We start from the raw sequence: 21,479 nt of genomic DNA, 5'->3' as shown, positions 1-21,479 counted from the left end.
AGCTAGAATTTTATTTTTTTATAGTAACAGTGTGAATGAGCAGTGAATGCAGTGACATCAGTAAGTTGTTTCTTTGTACAGTTTTCTATACTCAGATTGCACGCTATCAAAAAGCCTCATTCCGTCCACTACATACCTAAAACCCTGCATGAAAAACTGACTTTGATTTCAAACTTTTGATTGATCCTTTCCTCTCTTTCTATCGAGTGGCCCTTCTCTCACCTCTCATCCCCTGCGTGTCTCCCCTCCCTCTCTCTCAGAGTATAGCCAACTTTAAGTAGCACGACTGTCATTTGTCATTAATTGTTGTATGTCGTATGTGTTGTCTGGGTCATTCTTTATTTGATATTGTAATTGTTGTCAAATAATATAATGTTTTAAAATGGTGGGTGTGGATTGTGAATAGTAGGCATCCGATAATGGAGCATTACAATTTAGAACATGCCAATGATAATGCATTCTGGTTCCACGCAATCCAGCATATTCCGCCAAATAAAAGAGGTGGGAATAGAGAGCTGACCTTAAGGAGAGAGGAAGCTAAGTGGATATGTCGTCTTAAAGCGATCAATCAGGGACACAACTCGGACAATGAGATGCACTACTTCTTATAATATAACATTGGGCCATCCCTGTAGTATCAATTCTTTGGCCTTTTTTGCCCTGAGGGAGCAATCCCTGTACCCTGTGTTTACCCTGATATTTTGCCCCTCTTTTAATCACCCTGGTTGAGGTAAAAGGGAAACGAATGCTTCCCACTGTGTATCCCAGCTCAGGTAGAACAGTAATGATTAGATTCTAAGTATTAGAGTAACAACCTGTACTTATGCTCTTTGCGAAATTTGATTTGACTCGATTATGATTCGTTGTATTGATGATTATAATTTTTGAATGTTTTATTTACATTATGTGTACCGTGTTTGCGCACACTGGTCATACTGATTGGCAATTGGTTTCCCCTCTATTTCTATCTTTTTCTCTAATTTTACTTATATCTCTTGCTCTAATCGCCTTTTTTCCTGCTCATTTTGCTTTCACAAAACTCGGGAGGCATTTCCTGGAATTGCGTATACATGTGGATGTATACCTCGATTTACATACATAATGCAGCGTGGTGAAATTTGAACTCCATAAATTAACGATTGAACTTAGATACACATAAACAGACTCAATCATTTATATATATAATTGGCCATTAATCCTCTTGGTGACATCTGGGCACATGGATGTGAGCCGTCAGTCCTGGTCTTTTGGACTTTCTGCATTCGTAGTACATTTCAAGATGGCCGCTAAAGTGGGACGTTGTTGAGTCCCTTCTCTATGTCCTCGTCCCCTGCTGCAGTCCAGGGAAACCCGGGCTGTCTGAATATCCACAGGTGTGTGTGATGATACACCATGTGACTGACGCGCGTTTCTTTAAAAACAGACCGGAACAGTGCTGCACTTAGCCGATCGAATCCGTCATGGGGACATTGTACTGTTAGGAGGCTCTTGAGGTAAGTTTGCGCTACCCTTTGGACTTTTATGCCCACATTCGCGCTTACTCGTATGGAGGGGATATTAGCACGAACTTTCCCATAACGTTTGCGTGTAGTGCCGATGCACGTTCGTTTTGTTTCTATCACTTATCTCGTGTTGTTAAATATTTCTAAAAGTAGGGAAGGGTTGGGTCCTGAACGCCACCATCCTGCCTTGTGTTTCCCCCCCATCGTCTATGGGTATTGGTTGCAGCGTTGTACTAATGTTTTCTGCTTCCACCCCTGCACCCGTTTTTATTTAATTTAGTTGTTTCCCGCGGTGTTATAAATGCACTTTACTGCAACAGTGGGACGTGAATACACATTTGTTTAAAGAGCGAAATGCAACCGGTTGGGTTTGCACATACTGAAATGGAAATTCTTTGACTGTACGTGGGAACTGCGGTCGATATGGCACATGCATGTTGAATTTACATATGCATCCCGGGCCATATTCCTTTGCACAGTTTACTGTTGAGTGCCATTATATTAACTTGTTATCTTATAATTGGCTTTCACAGCATAGGTCCATCAATGTGTGAACTGGCTTTTATTAACACGGTGTTCTCCCAATTCAGTATTTACTTCTGTTCAACTGGAATGACACGTGTGTTCTGTGCCCATCGAAGACTGTACTGTTGACTTGATGATTAGCCAATGACCTACCTCTCTGGATTATTGATTCAACTGTGTGGGGGTGTGACCAATATAGATTATTATATGTATATATGTATAGAAATCCCTTCTCTCTTTCCATTTCAGCAATTGTCTTGGCAGCTTATTATGGTCTGCACACATACTGTTCTTTGGATGCCATAACCCGTATACTATACCTGTGAGTAATTTTATAATATTGACCTAATCTGGAATGTGAACTGCCGCCCGTTTTTGTTCATATAGAGAATACGTTCGCTCAGAGACCTGTCCATATTATATTACCAGTCTATATTATATGGCTCACCACTAACCAACATTGGAGTACTAATCCTGATGTGGAATTGATTATAATCCACCCCATTTTCTTTTGTTTTCTGATACAGTGGAACTTTATTCTCTTGGATCACTTGTGTCTGTTATAATAAATACCTTGACGTGGATATAATTCTATCCGGATAACGGATTTTTGATATAGGGTAAGAAGTTACAGTGCCCCTTACAACTTACCAGGACTTTATCATAGGACCCCTGCTCATATTTATCTCTTGTACCACTTTTTAGCATCTTTACTGGCCTAACGATCCCATTGACGTTATTCCTCATCAATTCAAGTTCTGATCTAAACTCTCGGTGAGAACATTCATTGTATATTATTGGTTCGGGCTTTGGCTCTTCTGGGGTCTCACTTATTGGTAATTTCTATTCTGTTTTACTGTTCAGGTCTTCCTCCGCTGCTCTTTTCTTCCTCTCCTGGGTACCATCTAACGGTTATCTCTGTCTGCCTCACCTGGGTATCTTTATAAATTGTCACACTTGGTTCTGGTTATTTATGTCTTGTATGGACCATTAAGTGTCATCGATCCTGTGTTCATATACCTTAGACCTTAATGCAAGATGTGTTACAGAAAATATAGGATTTAATATTTGTGTTTATCTTTTGTCTCTTGCCATCTCGTCTCACGAAATGTTCTACTTCAAATGAAGTTTTTAATCTTGTCTTGTGTTTTTTAAATGTTATGTTTATATGTGTAATTAATATTGGTGTATTTCTGTGTTGCTTTCAGCCCTGACGAAGCTCCCATGGTTGGGGAGCGAAACGCGTTGGCTGTCCTTTATATGAGAATAAAATTTATTTTTGATACTACATTGTCCTGGCTACTTCATCCTTGGTGCTGCCTCCGTTCTGTTTCATAAATCTCTGTCTGGATTTCCAGTAGGACCAAAACCGCAGCAGGTCCTGGAGGTTATCAGCACAACATTCAGCATAACAGCTCCAATTGGACATAAGAGGGACATTAGAAAATAGAGGTGCTTACTGCAAGATCCGCTGTGGAACTTTTCTGTGGATTGTGAATAGTGCAATGTTTGTATAAATTTGAATTTTTTATAAATGAATTGAAAATGAAAACATTTCATTCAAAAGAAAAATAAATTTGAAATGATAAAGAACACTTTTTGGGCCACATTGAGTCGCTTTACGTGTGTCCTATTTTAAAAAAATGGACTAGAAGAATATCAGTATTGGCTTTTTGTTGTTGTGTATGATTATTTGGCTCAGCATTACTGACTAAGGGCCAAACCCTCTATTGTTACACAGTTTAATGTAAGCAGGACTTAGTGTAAAAACATGTATGTACCTTGTGAAAGGTTGGGACCTAAGTTTGCAACCTCCACGAACCTGGAGGATCTTCACAGTTGTGTTTATGCAGGGCCATTGAAATTATGTGGCAAGGGAAGATCACATTATGTAGCAGGACACACTAAAGTATGCAGCAAGAAAAGGCAATTTTTTTCATAAATGTAATTCGCCCAAGCTGTGTGAGTTAAAATGCAGTGTGACTCACTGGCTAAGCACGACTGTCTGCCTTATTTTCTATTACTAGGATTTCTGCAAACTGCCAGTCCTTATTTAATAATGTATTAGTTCTTCTTTGAAAACCTAAGAATCCTAAAACTCTCTAGCCTATGTAGTCTCCTGACCAGCCATCTGCATGAACTCACATACCCCACCAGTACCTACCTCCTATGACATGACATCACATGACGTATGTGAAAGGCACTGTTAAAGGGGTGAGTGTGATCTCTATGCACGTTCATATTAGTCCCCTTTGGTGGCAGTGTTGACATGGCCTTATGAGCCATGCTTTTTTTTTTGCAGTTTTATATAGCGCAAACTCGACACCAAAGGTATTGGAGGCTTTGCATGAGCACCAGCTACATTACACAAGGACACATTCATTTTTGGTAGGCACAGGGAGATCAAGTGATTTGTCCAGAATCACAGGATATGGAGCAGAGACTTGAACCTGGTTCCCCAGCTCCGGAGTCGGCAGCTCTGGACGTTACCCCACATATCAGGAGGTTGCCATTATGAACTCGGTGTGCATGGTCTGGCCACCAGTGTGTACAGGGAGAGTGTGTGATTTACCAAATGTCGACAAGTGAGTCAGCAGAAGAGTGGAGAGTGATCAAGAGCCTCTGAGAAGGTCAGTGCTTTTCCCTCCTCAAAAGGACCCAGGGAAAGACTGATCCCGAAGTCCAACCACCTCCAAGGGGCATTCAACCCAGTGCAGGATAAGTAGACATTAGCCCTATCTTGAGTATGTCTTGGCCAAGACAAACGCACGCTTCCCGAAGGAAGACGCCGCTTTGCCCGGATAAACCCACTGAAAGATTCTTATGAAGAATTAATATGGCATTCACCTTGTGAAATAAAGAAACACAAGATATATGTCCATAAAACAAGTGATGGTAATGACCGTAAGAGACGACACCCCCTGAAATAGAACTTCACAGTATTTTGAATAACAACAGAGAGCATGATTCGTGTTGAACAGATGAGATTGGCTGATCTCATAAAGAGCTTTTGGTCCTGAAGGGAACCCTATGAATTTGCAATTGGGTTCGAAACGCGTCAACCACTTATTACCCAAACAAGTGCATGAAAAGGAATTCACCCCTTGTTGTTTTCAAGTTTAGAACTGTAATACATTAAGAGACTTTGGGCCAGATGTAGGAGCCCTAATACCGGTCGGAAACGGCCGATTTCGGCCGTTTCCTTCCGGTATTAGGGTTTTCAGATGTAGGGGCATGTTATTTTAAGAATCAGTAATTTTACCGATTCAGTAAATATACCGATTCTGTAAAATACCGAATCGGTATATTTACCGAATCGATAACTTCTAGATGTAGGTGGGACTCTTCTGAGTCCCACAGGCCTTACTGAATCGGTATTTTACCACCCAATCCAATTGGGTGGTAAAATACCGAATCCAGGTGTGCATGCACATGTGTGCATGCACACTTATGCCATGTGACAGACAGACATGCCCTTAGGGCATGTCTGTGTGCCACATGGCACACATGCCTGTATTTGGGGTGCTAGAGGGTGTCAAAGTGACACCCCCTGCACCCTTGCTGGAATCGGTATTTACCGAATCGGTAAATACCGATTCGGTAATGCCCATTGATTCCTATGGGCTTCAATGCCCTTAGGAATCAATGGGCATTACCAAATCCGTATTTACAGAATCGGTAAATACCGAATCTTAATGATTCGGTATTTACCGATTCTGTAATACCTACATCCCCCCCCCCCCCTCTATTTTACCACTTCTCAAATACCGAATCGGTAAAATTCGGTATTTAAGAAGTGGTAAAATAAAATTACCTACATCTAGGCCTTTGTTTTCATGCTTGGAATACGGTGTGGATGTTGTGAATAGTGCACGGTTTGGTTATTTGCCCAAATGGAAGGCTCAAAAAGTTAATTCAAAGAAAGAAACCTATTTTGGTTTTATGGTCCTGTTGTCTCATATGTGTTTGTATGTTTTGTCATTGTCCAAAATTTGTCATTAATTGTTGTATGTCGTATGTGTTGTCTGGGTCATTCTTTATTTGATATTGTAATTGTTGTCAAATAATATAATGTTTTAAAATGGTGGGTATGGATTGTGAATAGTGCAATGTTTGTATAAATTTGAATTTTTGATAAATGAATTGAAAAATAAAACATTTCTTTCAAAAGAAAAATACATTTGAAATGATAAAGAACACTTTTTGGGTCACATTGAGTCGCTTTACGTGTGTCCTATTTTTAAAAAATTGACTAGAAGAATATCAGTATTGACTTTTTGTTCTTGTTTATGATTATTTGGCTCAGTATTACTGACTAAGGGCCAAAACCCTCTATTGTTACACAGTTTAATGTAAGCAGGACTAAGTGTAAAAACATGTATGTACCTGGTGAAAGGTTGGGACCTAATTTTGCCACCTCCACGAACCTGGAGGATCTTGACAGTTGTGTTTATGCAGGGCCATTGAAATTATGTGGCAAGGGAAGATCACATTATGTAGCAGGACACACTAAATTATGCAGCAAGAAAAGGCAATTTTTTTTTCATAAATGTAATCCGCCCAAGCTGTGTGAGTGTGACTCACTGGCTAAGCTTAAATGATTTCCTAATGGGTGCAGTGCTGCAGTTTCTGATGTGATCTGTATCTCCAGGCGACTCAGTTCTTTGTCTGTTGCCAGAATTTCAAAGAGATCGTGGTTGTTTAGAGATAGGCATACTTAATCTCGATTTACAAGAGCAACAAGTGGAACAAAAAAACACGCACAATGATTCGAGAAGTGCTTTGATGCGATATCTCTAGCTCACGGAACTCGCAAACCTTTTCCCAAGGGCCGCAAAGTCTGGTCTGTGATGTGACCGAGAGCCACTTCCATGCCAGCAGGGTGGCGTTCCAGGATGTGGCGGTAAGATGGGTATAGGAAAAGTGAAGCATATACATCTCGTGGATGAATAGCACAATGCGAAACAAGGAAACCTGGGATTAATCCCAGCTTCCCCACTTTACTAAATTGTGTGATCCTAGGCAGCTGCTTCATTTCACTTTCTCTCCTTCTTTGAAGATTTTCTTCCTATTATAATAATCATCGTTTTAATGTTATTGCTGAGTGGAGTGAACAGCAGCCCAGTGCAGTTGTTGATTAAGAGGCCGCAAATAAAGGTCAGGAGGGCCGCATGTGGCCCCCGGGCCGTACTTTGAGTATCACTGCTCTAGCAGAAAAAATAGTGGCTCCTCCATCTTTGTTGTTGCTTGCAGAGCTTGTGGGGGTTGCGTTGTAACCTCTGGAATTTTACAAACCAGCCTGGTGACCTTATTATTAAGAATAACCCTTGTTCTTGGCGTGGGGGCTCCTATATCGCAGAAGTTAGAGTTCACTGGCACGCCCCCACTGGCGCTTACATCCTCTACCTTTTTGCCTGAGCATGGGTCCACACCAGCCCACCCGTACTTACCATATCTCGTAAATAGTCAACACCTGAGCAGGCCTGGACGGTGGACCCTAGACCATGATGTCACCTTTTTGAAGACCATGCAGGTGTCTTTCTTCAAAGTGGCCTCACTTCCACAGGTGAACTACTGCCTTCGAGGAAAATGTCCTCACTATTGCCCCGCCTCTAGTCGTTAGGGACAAGGCCCTAGTTAAAGCTCAGCACGTTGATGCTTGGTTGACCCCGTGAGGGATTTAAACTCCTCAGTTTAAGAAACACAGCATAGCGTTTGCATGTGCTCACAGAGGGTCCAGGGATCATGTGTGGAATGAATGTGTCATTTTCAAGAGACAGCCAGACGCCCATTGCACTGTGAACACAGAGTCTGCACAGAGGAACACTCCCTGCCTGCACCACTCTTCGGTCCCTCTCGCATGCTGATTTGAATACCAGAGTTTCACAAGGCCGGCATACTGTCCTACCAATGGCAGCCATTTTGTTTTATACATGGCAGTGTGTGAGGAATAATGTGAGACAATAGGCACAGAGGGGTTGGATGCTCTGGATAATGAAGCTTAGACAGGTGAGAACACTAGACTGTAAAGTCCTAGGTATGCAGGCTCACTCACCCCCTGGGTTAAGATCATTTATAGATCAGGAGGCTGCAGTGGCGCATGGGCCTACCGTGCGCTGCAGTGGGACATGGGCCTACTGTGCGCTGCAGTGGGGCATGGGCCTACCGTGCGCTTCAGTGGGGCATGGGCCTACCGTGCGCTGCAGTGGGGCATGGGCCTACCGTGCGCTGCAGTGGCACATGGGCCTACCGTGCGCTGCAGTGGTGCATGGACCTACCGTGCGCTGCAGTGGTGCATGGGCCTCCGTGCGCTGCAGTGGTGCATGGGCCTACCGTGCGCTGCAGTGGCGCATGGGCCTCTGTGCACTGCAGTGGCGCATGGACCTACCGTGCGCTGCAGTGGCGCATGGGCCTACCGTGCGCTGCAGTGGTGCATGGACCTACCGTGCGCTGCAGTGGCGCATGGACCTACCGTGCGCTGCAGTGGTGCATGGGCCTCCGTGCGCTGCAGTGGTGCATGGGCCTACCGTGCGCTGCAGTGGTGCATGGACCTACCGTGCGCTGCAGTGGTGCATGGGCCTCCGTGCGCTGCAGTGGCGCATGGGCCTACCATGCGCTGCAGTGGCGCATGGGCCTACCGTGCGCTGCAGTGGTGCATGGGACTACTGTGCACTGCAGTGGTGCATTGACCTACCGTGCGCTGCAGTGGTGCATGGGCCTCCGTGCACTGCAGTGGCGCATGGACCTACCGTGCGCTGCAGTGGTGTATGGGCCTATCCTGCGCTGCAGTGGTGCATGGGGCTACCGTGCGCTGCAGTGGTGCATGGACCTAGGTTGTGTTCCCTCGTTAGTGCCTTCCTTAGTTTGTCCTCTTTGTTGGCCCCCTTCTTGTAGAGTCTCACTCGCGTGTCCAGCAGCATCGTGGGGCCTTCAGCAGATTCCTGGTGGGCTCCAGGCTCGTCATAGCATCATCCGCTGCTGGCACCAGTAAGCGTTGTTCCAGCTGTTACCTGTATGTTACGTTCCAGCTGGTACCTATAGTGACAAGGTGCCCTGTGCTTTACAACTGGTAAGATCTACCCAAGATGCATGTCATCAAGGCAGTGTGATGCCACCCTTTGAAACAAGCAACGCCTCAGGGAGTGAGCTCCAGGCCTGGGTCTCTCTCTTATTCCTTTTCCTGTCTCTTCCCCGGTGGCTGTGTCTGGTGATGCTTCTCATTCTATTCACCAGTACAGCAGCTAAGGGATGGCAGGGCGTTCAGCAAGTCCCTGACTTCGAATCATGACACAATGCAGTCCTCAATACCTGACACCACTCCATCCGAAATCCACCGCATCCACCGAAAGAAGGACGATTCTCCAATTCATATGCGAGAGCTCAGATTTTATTTGAGACACAGAGGTTACCATTATGCATCAACGTGCCTCAATGCGACTCCAGCAATAGCCTCATTGACGTGTCTTCTGTGGCAGCTTCAGAGTATTAGCATGGCATCATGCAATGAGGAAATACAGCCTTAGGACAAAACCAGTCTGTATATAAACCCCTTGTCTCTAAATTCTCTTGCAATTTTAAATGTGCGACAAGGCAAATTTCATCTCATAATTAAAATGATTAATATGAAAATTAAAAACTGAACAGTAAATCTGTCCTAAAACAGATGTGCAAAGTCAATATCTCCAAATAATCAATTACTTTATTCTTAAAACTCACCTCCTCTGTTTTTTTTATTTTTGCTAAACTCCGACATGAAGGAGTAGTGGGAGGGGTAACGCCAGCCTCACTGTCTTTAATGAAATTCAGATTCTCTCTTCATATTGGTTGTAGAATCATCATTTCGTTACACAACAAGAGACCAGCATAATGCATGGTTAAAGCTTTCTAAAACCATATTTGCCACATTCTTATCTGGTCTTAGATAATGTTTTGCAAACACATCAGCATCTGCCAGTCACCCACCCTCAACATATCTTGTAATCGTCCTCCTGCCCAGACAGCCTTGCTTGCTTTAGCTTCTCTCTTGGAAGGTGCACAAATCTTTCCAAACTCCCACCCACTTCTTCCATGACCAACCTGATCAACCATCAATGGTTGCAGTTGAAATAGCGCTACAAGGCGGCACATGCAAAATCAGTAACAGATTCACCCCATCAGCTCTGAATTTCAACACATGGATCTTGTATTCCTACATACAATACTGCGCATACTACTTGCTACACTTCTCAAACGTTAGATAGAAGATCAAATCCACCATAGCTATCGTCCATTTCCAGATCTCAATAAACACTCCATCAGAACCATAAACTCTACTACTTACCTTCAAGGGTTTCTCCTCTTAAACCTTCCAAAAAGAACAAAGCTTAATAAAGAAGCCAACTTAATTGATAGTTTCTTCCATTCTAAAACTCGATTACTAGGTCAAGAATGAAACATATCTAGAACCAAATTCATATCTCATAACGTGTCAAGCCTATTCCTCTGTTGTCTTCTTAACCTGATACACTTCATGATCCTATGCACCAAAGTAGTTTACCCACAGACCTGCCATCAACCTGAGCATGCCCAATCTAAAGCAAGTTATCTTTCTATATCTTAAATCCTTCCCAAACTGCTCCACCAAGAAAATAGCTACCTCCACTATCCAGGCCTCCACTAGATCCAAGCCGCACTCTATGTATTAATGAACCCATGTCCCCCATATTCACCCTTCTCGGTCCAGGAGCCCAGGACTCTTCAAGGCACCCCGAAGCCCCGCTCTAAAGCCCTATCAAACAATCAGATCTCCTGACAATTTCCAGACAAGTTCAATACCCCTAATGGCACCAAAGGATGCTCTACTCCTTCACCATTCACTAACAAGCCCTCCCTCGCCGGAATCAGACACGAAATATTGAAAGTCATCCCCATGACGCTCGGGAACCAAGCCTGAGTGACTAAAAAGGTGTTGTAAACACCAACTAACATTTCGTTCTCCTCGCATTCAGAAGTACTCTCTGTGTCAGTGCATGACCTTGAATTGTCTACCTGCTCTGCTGAAAAGCACCTAACCCTGTTTTTCCAAGATTTGGCCTCCAACTGTGATACCTGTCTATTTGGTTGATCAATCGGCTTGCAGAAGGTCCACCTCCAAAAGACCCATTCCTCATCTAGCCTCCTAAAGCTCAACCGATCCAAAACCCAGACGCTGTAATCCATCAGATATCTCGAATTCCAGTCTACCACTACATTCTTCTGACCTGGAAAACAATCTGCCCTCAGAGTTATTTTGTGCTCCAGACAAAAATACCAAAGTTCCTTCACCAACCCTGTCAGGTGACAGGACCTTCTCCTTCTCAGTCCACTTATGTAACTCTCTGCAGATATTTTTTCCATTCATAGCAAAACTGCACCTTCCTCCAAAATGTCATTGTAAATCCTTAATGCATACAAACCTGCTGTCATTTCCAGAAAATGTACATGTTGCGACCTCTCCAAACCTAGCCGACGACCATATGTCTTGAGAATCCAACTGTGCACCCATTCATGCAAACTTGCATCTGTCTTTCAAAGAGGATCTGGCGCACTGACAAAAACTGAGCCGCCATTCAATGCCTCCAAATTCTCCTGCCATCAAACTAACTCCTCCTTTGCTTCCACTGAAAAAAACAGCTTGTTGCTTCTAAAAGCCTCTGCCTTCATCCTAATTTAGTACCCAGGGATCCTGAGTAAAACTGTGACCCATTTGCACAAACTTTCTCCGGCATCCTCAAACCTGTTTAGGGACTCGCTGTACTCACTTTGGAGTCCCCCGCAGCTTGCCCTGATCTTCAAGCACTTCAGTTCCTTACTGTTCTTCCCTTTTCAGGAAGGAACCCTGTTGTGGCTTGAAAGCCGCCCCCTGAGCGTCTTGGCACATATGTATATTGAGATCTTTGCCAACCACAGCCAGGAGGTAGTCCCCTTCCACTGGCCCTACCAAAAACACATCATCTGAAAACCCTCCTCATGTCGCTCTGTGCTTTATCAAGAGTTATGAAAATAAAACCATATTTCCCAGGTTCTTCACAAGCCACTTTCTGAAAAGAAGGGCTTTTGCATCCCCGCTTACCTCCTTCCAGCCATGTCCTCTTATTTAGGGTTAATGATCAATAAAATGTCCTTCCTCCTCTCAGCAAAGAGGTCAGCATTACCAATGCCCAAGAAAAATATAGCCCTTTATGTCCACCCTCCTAATAAATCTTAATATACTTAAAGGTCTTCCAAGTGAATTTCCTCAGTCGTATCCAGAATTAATACCATAGGCCCGAGGATGTCCAAGAGTGTATTTTGTCACTGCTTCAAAGATCTTTCAAGACCATTAGAGGGATTTCTCTTAACTTAAACAAAAATGAGTTTCGTTTTCTTCTCCCAAAGGGTCCTTTACCACTAACTTAGGGGTCAGCGGACCTACCATATCTTCATCTAATGTATTATTCAGGTCTTCATCCTGTTGGAGTTCCAAAATACTACTCATTGCGCATTTGCAAATCTCCTTTTCCTGTACTACCAGCCAAATTCATCCTCTCAATTTAAATTCTCTAAATTTCGCTGTGTGACGCAAAAGGGACTATTCTCTTGCATGCCATCGTAGGTGTGCGGCGTTGGGCCTTTCCCCTTTGCATTGTTCTTTGCAGGCTTTGCTGCAGTTTTTGTGGGAAGGTTTCGAGAAGGGTTGGGCTGTGTCCACTTTGCGTGCTCAGTGGGTGGCTGTTAGGGCGTTTCGTTCCCCGTGGGGTAACCTGTATGATGGGGAGGACTTGGTTTCTCGTCTTCTCTGAGGGTTTTCCCTTTCTCGCCCCGTGCCACGGCCTTCCTTTCCCCTGTGGGATTTGCCCTTGGTCCTTCGGGCTTTGCTTGGTCCTCCTTTTGAGCCTTTGTCGGACGTTGACTTGAAGTTTGTTACCTTGAAGGTTGTGTTCCTGGTGGCCATCACCTCTGCTCGTCGCCTTGGCGAGTTGGGGGCCTTGATGGCGCGTGAGCCTTTCTTGTCCTTTTCGGAGGGTGGGGTGGTGCTTCACCTTGATTTGTCCTTCGTGCCTAAGGTCACTTCTCAGTTTCACAAGTCCCAGGAATTGGTCTTGCCTGCTTTGGGCTCGGTTCTGGATTCCCCGGCTGGTCCTTGTTGGTCCTTACTGAATGTGTGCAGGGCTTTGCGCATTTATCTTGAGCGCACTTCGGCCTTTCATGTGTCTGATTCCCTTTTTGTCTCCTTTGGGGCTGCTTCCCGTGGGCGTAGGGCTTCCTCTGTGTCTATAGGACGCTGGCTGAAGCAGGTCATTTCCTTGGCCTACTCTCTTTCTGGGTCACCTCCTCCGGTGGGTGTTCAGGGTCGTTCTACGAGGGGGGTGACGGCCTCTTGGGCTGAGGTCCGGGGGGTCCCTCTCTCTGAGATTTGTAGAGCGGCCACTTGGGCTTCGCCCAATACTTTCATCCGGCATTATCGCCTTCCCAATTTGCTGGGTGAGGAGGGCGGTTTTGCTTTGTGGGTGTTGGGTTGTGTTTGCCCTTGATTTCTGTGTTTTCAATAAATCTCTGGGTTTCTGTGCTGGCCTGGTGGTTTGTTGTGTTTTTTTCTTGGGGATGAATGCCAGGTTTTTGCTTTGGTATGTCTCACTTGTCCATGAAGGTGTCGAGGACGGAGGGACCTGGGGGTAATGTCCTATTACTTATGGTAATCTTCATTACTCCGGGTCCCGTAGTCCTCGACACCTTCATGGCTTCCCTCCCTCCTTCCCGTTATGCCGGCCTTCATCTTGGGCTTGGTATTTCAGAGGGAAGGCTGGGACCTGTACATTTATGTACTCCCGGTGGGAGGGGGAGGGGGTAGGTCCAGCATTCCTTCTTTCTTTTTTTCTGTCAGCGAGATAGGATATATCTCACTTGTCCATGAAAGTGTTAAGGACTATGGGACCCGGAGTAATGAAGATTACCATAAGTAATAGGACATTTATGACTCCTCTCTCTTTACTGGAATTAAATAGAGCTCTTTCCTTCTTGCCTTTAGATTTCATCTCGAAATGCTTGACATTTCACAAGTGCTTACCCTTTCTTACCTCCTCATCTTCAGTTAATGTCCAATGCCCATCCTCCGAGATAGGATTTTTTTTTCTTTTTTCTAAAACGTATTAATAGCTTCCTTCAATGGTGCTTTCCTCTCTCTGTAAACGTCTCCTTGTAATTTCTTTTTTGACTACATCCTGTGGAAGTTCTACAGAATAGTCACCTGACTCACTTCCTTCCCGTACTGATACAGACTATCCTACTGTAATGCCTTTAAGAAATCAAGAGAAAACAGCTTTTAATCACAACCTCCCCCAGCGCTCATAACAGTCTGTCTTCCCCAACTGTCACTGTGACTAGAATGCCTCAGGCTTGCATGAGGATGAGGCTGACATTCAACAAATGTGCACTAACACACTTTCACTGATATTAAAGGACAGTCTTCCTAACTCAAAATGGCTGAATAGTCTCCCAAGGGTCTAATAGCAATGACGTGCTAATCCTTGTGACCTGACAGTCTGACACTCAAAGGCGTGCACATCTCCTCTAAATTAAAACAAAGCATTGCTACCCAACAAAATAAAATCTCACACTCTTACCCAAATCAAAGAACTCAGTGGCTCTAAAAATTAGAAGCGCCCGAAAGACACTCTGACCTAACCAAATATATATCCGAGACTAAAAGTATACTTACCTGGGGGGTGGAGCTAGCTCGCAACCAAGATGGCTGCTTGAGCCGAGAGCTCCTCCGTCTCGATAGCTATCCTCCATTTATCCTGCGTGCAAACCTACTTCTAGTGGGCCCTAACTGCAGCCCTGTGTCACTGGATACCCACGGACCTCAGATGGCGCGGGCCTGAGCTTCGTACCCACCTGCTGACGCTGCAACGGACTCTGAGGCCTGGTGGCGCGGGCCGTGCCTGTGATCTGCGGCCTACGTTGGGGTGACGACAGACATGCCAACCCTCCCGACTCAGGCTTGAGACTACCGATTTGAAGGCTAGTCTCCCGCCTCCCGATTCTTACAAGCAAAAACCCGATTCGTCTGGGGTTCCAGCTGACAGGGATTGGTATTGTGTAAAGTGCTAATACTTCCAACAAAGAGTGGCGATGCAGGGGCTCTCGAAGGGGTGAAAAACCAACAAAGCGTCATTAACTTGGGAATCGTCTTTCAAAAACCTGCGAAGTACTTGGGGGAGAGCTGTTTCAGCCTGGGCTGCCACAGGGTAGTGGGGGGTGCATGCACTACCAACAACCTGCCAGGCCAGTGCCTAACACTTGCATCACCCTCTCTGCCTGCTATTATGCTCCATGCTTCCGAAAGGTAAGACAAAAACTTGCATTTACGTTTCAAATGTCCGATCCTACAGCAGCCACTTCCAAAGCCCATACATGCCAGTAACCCGATTCAAAGCCCCATTCTCCCAATTTATTTTTTTAAATCTCCCACTTTGCTCTCCTGAAATGTTGGCATGTATGGGTGACGAGCCGACATCCGTGACGCTACCGCAGCTGCCTGTGCCTGCCGGAAGGGAACCCGGCGGCCGTAGGGCTTAGGGGAGCACTCTTCCCCTCACCTGCCAGCCACGTCGACTCTGCTAGGTTGGAGCGGACACAGCGACGGTGATTGTCGTTCCTGTCCCCCAGGGCGGGCGGCTGGACCAGCGCTGCAGGGTGCGCTGTTGTGACGGGTGGTGCCGCCCATGATCGGAGGTGGAGGACGAGCGCCCACAGCTCGGAGGGGGGCGCTCGGCGTGAAGGAGAGAACCAAGACTGCGGCCTGAGCGGTGAGCCTGGGTGCAGGAACGGCGGCTGGGAGCGACGCTGCGAAGGTGGTGGGCCTGGGTGCAGCGAGGCGGACCTGACTGTGGCCTGTGAGAGTCCCCCGCAACTAGAGGAGCCCTGGGGCCTTCAATGAGACTGCGCGCTGAGGCGACGGGGGCTTGACTGAGGCGCTGGGCCCCCCGCTGGAGGTGAGGAGAGCTGGTGGGGCTGGATCGCACCGAGGCTACCTAAGGGTCTCTTCCAGCGTGGTGGTGCCAGTCGTGGCAATAAAGCATTGGAAGAGCGTTGTGATTGGAGCGGGGCGGTGGTGTGTTCGCTCCCTGTATCCCACAGCAGCGGCAGCTGGGGGATACCCCACATAGGCCTTGGCGCTCTTTCTAATATAGAGCTGCCCTGGCTTTCTAATTTACACCGCAAGTTCTTGGTTCGTCCGATAGAACAGGAGGAAATAGTGTTGACATTGTCAGCTATGAGGGCCGGGAGCGCGTCGGGAAGTGACGGCCTCACTGTCGCCTTTTACAAGGCATTTACAGGCCTCCTGATTCCTCGACTGCTTACCCTGTTTGAGGATATGGCAGACACGGGCACTATGCCACCTACATTGTGAGAGGCGATACTGGTCGCTATTCTTAAACCAGGGAAGGACCCAGGAGACTGCCCCTCGTCGCTATTAAACGTGGATGTGAAGATATTCGCCAAATGGATTTCCAACCGCCTCAGCCCCCTGGTTGCTTAATTGGTGGCCCCAGAACAGGCCGGATTTGTACCCACTCGTAATCTCACGTATAACCTGAGAACGGTATTTGCGGCATTCCAGCATAGACGGCCAGAAATTCCTGCGATTGCGGTCTTCCTGGACATGGAAAAGGCCTTCGACTCTGTTGAGTGGCCTTTCCTAAGACATGTCCTAAGCAGAATGGGTGTGGGAGAGCTGTTTCTACAACTGTTGTCTACGCTGTACACCTTCCCTACAGCTCGTATACGAATAGGATCGCTCAACACGGACCCCATACAGATAGGCAGAGGCACGATGCAGGGCTGTCCCCTTTCCCCTATCCTATATGCGCTGGTAGCAGAGCCGCTTGCTTGTGCCCTGCGTGAAAACCACAGCCACAGGGGCATTCGATTCCCCAGATATAATTTGATCGTATCCACGTATGCAGACGATACCCTCTAATATGTCAGGGACCCGGAAGAGCATTCTTCAGCGGTGCTTCGTGAGGTAGTCTTATTTAGCTCTCTCTCGGGCATCCATGTTAATTGGAACAAGTCCCTCATGTTTCCACTTACATCAGCTACGAGGAAATTCGACCCGGAATATCCCATTCAATGGACTACTGACGCGGCACGGTATTTGGGGATCCGACTTCACACGGACTCAGAGGTAGTCCTGCGGGGGAATTATGGGTTGGCTGTCTCCAAACTGGAGGAGGATGTTGAAAAATGGATCACTCTGCCACTATCGCTGCTGGGACGGATCTCACTTATGAAAATGATCGTGTTGCTGTGCTTTCTGTTCTTGTTTAGTAACAACCCTATGGTGTTATCGAGCCTTTTTTTCCGACAACTCTAAACGCTAATGGTCCAGCTTGCATGGGCTGGGAAACAGCCAAGAGTGGCGTGGAAAATACGCGGTGGTTGGCCTGAATGCCCCAGATCTGGAACTTTATTATCGAGCCGCGCAATGCGCGCACGCTTACCACTGGATACATGGCCCATCGGACATTCCACACATACGCATTGAATCGATCGTGGCAGATCCGACTCCCTTGCCCGCGCTGCTTGTCAGGACTCGAGACCGACGAACTGGTTCCCTTGATTCCCTGAATGCGGTCACTCATGCTTGGCATCACATGATGGAGGTCCAGGCGTGCAGCCTACTGTACGCCCCGAAAGCCCCTATTGCTTGGTGCGCCTGGCCGACCCCTTGGAGGATAAAGGGGTTTTAGCGGCACTGAGCACGCTGAACATACACAACATGGGCGATTTGTTTGCAGAGGCCACTGCCCGCACCTGGGGAGAGATCGAAACTGACGCTATTTCCTACCCACTGCTATTGCGCTTTCAGTTCCACAGGGTGAGGCACGTGCTTAGAGATCTTTAAGGGAAGACATGGCAGAACCCCCGCTGGTTACAGCTTTTGATTACGTCGTTAATGCTAAGTCTCCTGGTAAATTAATAACCAACTTGTACCGTATAGCCCTCCCAGAGAGGACGGCGGATTACGCCAAGCCGAGATTAGCATGGCAAGCTGATTTACGAACTGATCTACAGGAAGAGACATGGCAGTACTTCTGTTCAAGTACGAGGAGTATATCTCTGAATGGCCGTCATAGGTTACTTCACTTTAAATACCTGAACATGACTTACTATACCCCTGAAAGATTACATAGATATGGATTGCGTGACAGCCCTAATTGTGAGAGGTGTGGGGCCCAAATTGCTGATTTTTTTACACGTAGCTTGGTCCTGTCCAGACATCTTGGCATTTTGGAGCAATGTGTACAAAGAAGTGAACGAGATCACACAATTGGCACTGACACCTGACCCATTATTTGCCATACTAGGTTACTCTAAGCCCCTACGACAGGCACACAGGAGACTGGTCGATATGGCCTTCCTTCTAGCTAAACGGTGTGTAGAGCTCACATGGATGCGAGGCCCAACCCCCGCGCTAGCACAATGGACCAGGGAGATGACATACTGTAGTACACAAACAGAACTCTATAGCGACCTACTACCCCCTCGTAATAGGCCCAAAAACTTTTGGTCCATGTTTCTAGATAGGAGACATGTACGGGATGTTGCGGAGAATGAGGACGCAAATACCAGGCAAGAGGGGGAGACCGGACTGGGGATATAGAATCCACCTCGCGGAATAGCCACCCTTAACGCACTGTAAGCTAGATGGATAGCTTGTTCTCGGAGGGATGGACAGAAGAGACCCCGGACAGGAGTGAGGCTGTTAGCTGGTTTGCAATGGGCGGGCCTATCGACATTCAACATTGTAGGTCTGAACCATTGTCATGTACAAGGGATGCTCCTTATTATTGGGCTCCTAACATTGTATTTATGAACACAGTTTGTATATCTACTGTCGCTAATTACTGCCAAAGATTGTGATGGTTGTTTATTCTTGAAATGCCAATAAAAAAAGTATACTTAACTTGCAGAAGTAGCATTTAAAACTGGAGGAAGATTCTGAGACAAGGAGTTTATATCCAAAATGTTTGTTTTCTATTTCTGGTCATTAGTTGTGTGATGTCATGCTAGTACATTGAATCTGTTGCAGGAGTGACATTAATGCTCAAGCTGCTGGAGTGGCATTAAGGTAAGCTGATGTATAATACTAGCCACTGGTCTTGTATTGAAATCCATAAGGAGAAATTCGGAGAAAGGGAGCTACAGGTACTAGCGGATGAGGTCATTGTTAGGAATTGAGCTAGTCCTATCTCTGTGACCATGCCTTGCCATCACATGACCAGGGATAGGTAGATAAAAACTAGTCCTACCTTTGGCTCATTGCTCGATATTGCCAGTGTTTGGATTCCCTTCCTGGTTGTTGGTTGCTGAGGTCTGCAGAGCTGAGCCTTTTCATCTGTTGCCTTATCCCTTGTTGCTGACCTGTTCCCTCTCACGGGCTCGTGAGGAGGGTTCGTGTTTTTTTTATCTTCGCTTTTTGTCCTTTCCCCGTTTTACTCTTTCCTTTGGTAGTTCAGTTAGCGGTATCCTGGTATTCCCCTCCCTTTTTCCCCCTATCCGTTCCCTGTCCCGGTGGGTTTAGTATTTTGTTTTCTGAGTGACTCGGGGGCTCCCGTTCACTCCAGCGTTTGTGTTTGCTGAACGCTGAGTATCCGAGACGTCCCGCTATTCTAGCGCGTCTCTGTGAGGGTACGATCCGCCTCGTTATTTGCGGAAGTGACGTTTTGGGTCACTCCGCGGCGGCTTCGTTTCTATTAGCGCTGACTGCATAGCGCAACGGAGGGTTTCCCTGCTCTTTGCCCCTTCGAGTTACTTTCTTTTCAACAACGGGGTTTTTTGGTATTGGCTGCTAGCCATCCCTGACCTTTTTCCCCGCGTTTTATTATTTTTGGTATAAGGACAATTTCCTAAAAGCTCCCTTCTCGAATCTGCTAAAGTCAGTAGCGCAGATATATGAGTACCACGTTATTTTGCTGCTGTACTCCGCATCTTTACGAAGCAAAGCCTGCATAAGCCACAGGTGAGAAGGGTTGTATGGTGTATAAGGCATGGTCATTGGGGGTTGGTTACATTAGGGTCCAGTGCATATGAAAGGTGTTGTTTCTTTCCTATTGTGCTACAGGTGCAGAAGCGTAAAGGCAGAGGGAGCTGGGTCCTGTTACCTACAAGGGTGGTAGACTTGGTGTCTCCTCAACATTACCACCCTCTTTTCTGGTCCATAGGTGAACCCACAGTGTTTCTCCTGTGGGTGTCCAGTGGGCGTGAGAAGGGGATTGGTGCATGCTACGTTCCTGCAGTGCTTGGGCCGGTGGGAGTCTAACAGAATATCGAGCCCACGTTAACATAGCACTGCCCGGACTAGCATGGATGAGGAAAAGAAGAGAAGGAGAGAGAAGAATTTGTGTCTGTATTGCGGACAGGGGGGGCATTTCGCACGTGATTGTCCTGTGAAACCGTCTGGATTGGGGTTTGGGAAAAAGGTGGCATGCATACAAGTAGAGCGGAAAGAAGAGAAGGAAAGGAAAGCACAATATGAAGTGGTGGGGGCGATAGATCAGGCCCCTAGGCATTTTGTGATTAATGCTCAACTGTTGATATCAGCGCAGAACCGTGTCCCGGTGTCAGTGTTACTGGATTCCGGGGCCACTGGGAACTTTATGGATATCTCGATGGCGGATAAGTTGATGGTTCCTTGTCATCTAAAGGAACAACCGGAACCAGTAAGGGCCATTGACGGAACCGAGTTGACTTCGGGGTGTATTACCCGACAGACCGAACCATTAGGTTTAGTGTGTGACAATGGGCATGTGGAATCCGTGGTGTTCGATTTGATCGATGCCCCCTCGTTTGGCCTAGTTCTGGGGGTCCCATGGTTACAAATACATAACCCCAGGATTGACTGGGTACAAAGATTGGTCACGTTGGACTCGGTAAACTGTTATGTTGTGGCGGCGGAGCAGATCAATCCTTTGTCCTGTGCCGTGACCGAGACGTGTAGAATCCCTCCACAGTATGCGGCTTATAGGGATGTGTTTGATAAAGAGTGTGCCCAAGGTCTCCCTCCCCACAGGGCGTATGATTGTAAGATCGACCTTATACCGGGGGCCCCATTGCCATGTAGTCGGGTCTATGCTCTTTCTGAACCTGAGGAGGCCCATCTGAAGAAGTACATAGATGAGATGTTGTCATTGGGGTACATACGTCCTTCTGCCTCGCCAGTGTCATCGGCTATCTTTTTCATACCGAAGAAAGAGGGGTCTTTAAGGGCGTGTGTTGACTATCGTACATTGAATTCTGCCACGGTCAAGAATAGGGACCCTCTTCCGCTCATCTCCGTGTTGTTGGACCAGCTCCGCAAGGCTACAGTTTTCACCAAGTTAGACTTGCGGGGAGCATACCATCTCATAAGGGTCCGGCCAGGGGATGAGTGGAAGACGGCGTTTA

Source organism: Lissotriton vulgaris, chromosome 10, assembly GCF_964263255.1.
Source record: "Lissotriton vulgaris chromosome 10, aLisVul1.2, whole genome shotgun sequence".
Lineage (NCBI taxonomy): Eukaryota > Metazoa > Chordata > Amphibia > Caudata > Salamandridae > Lissotriton > Lissotriton vulgaris.
Note: the sequence above shows the minus strand (reverse complement) of the source record.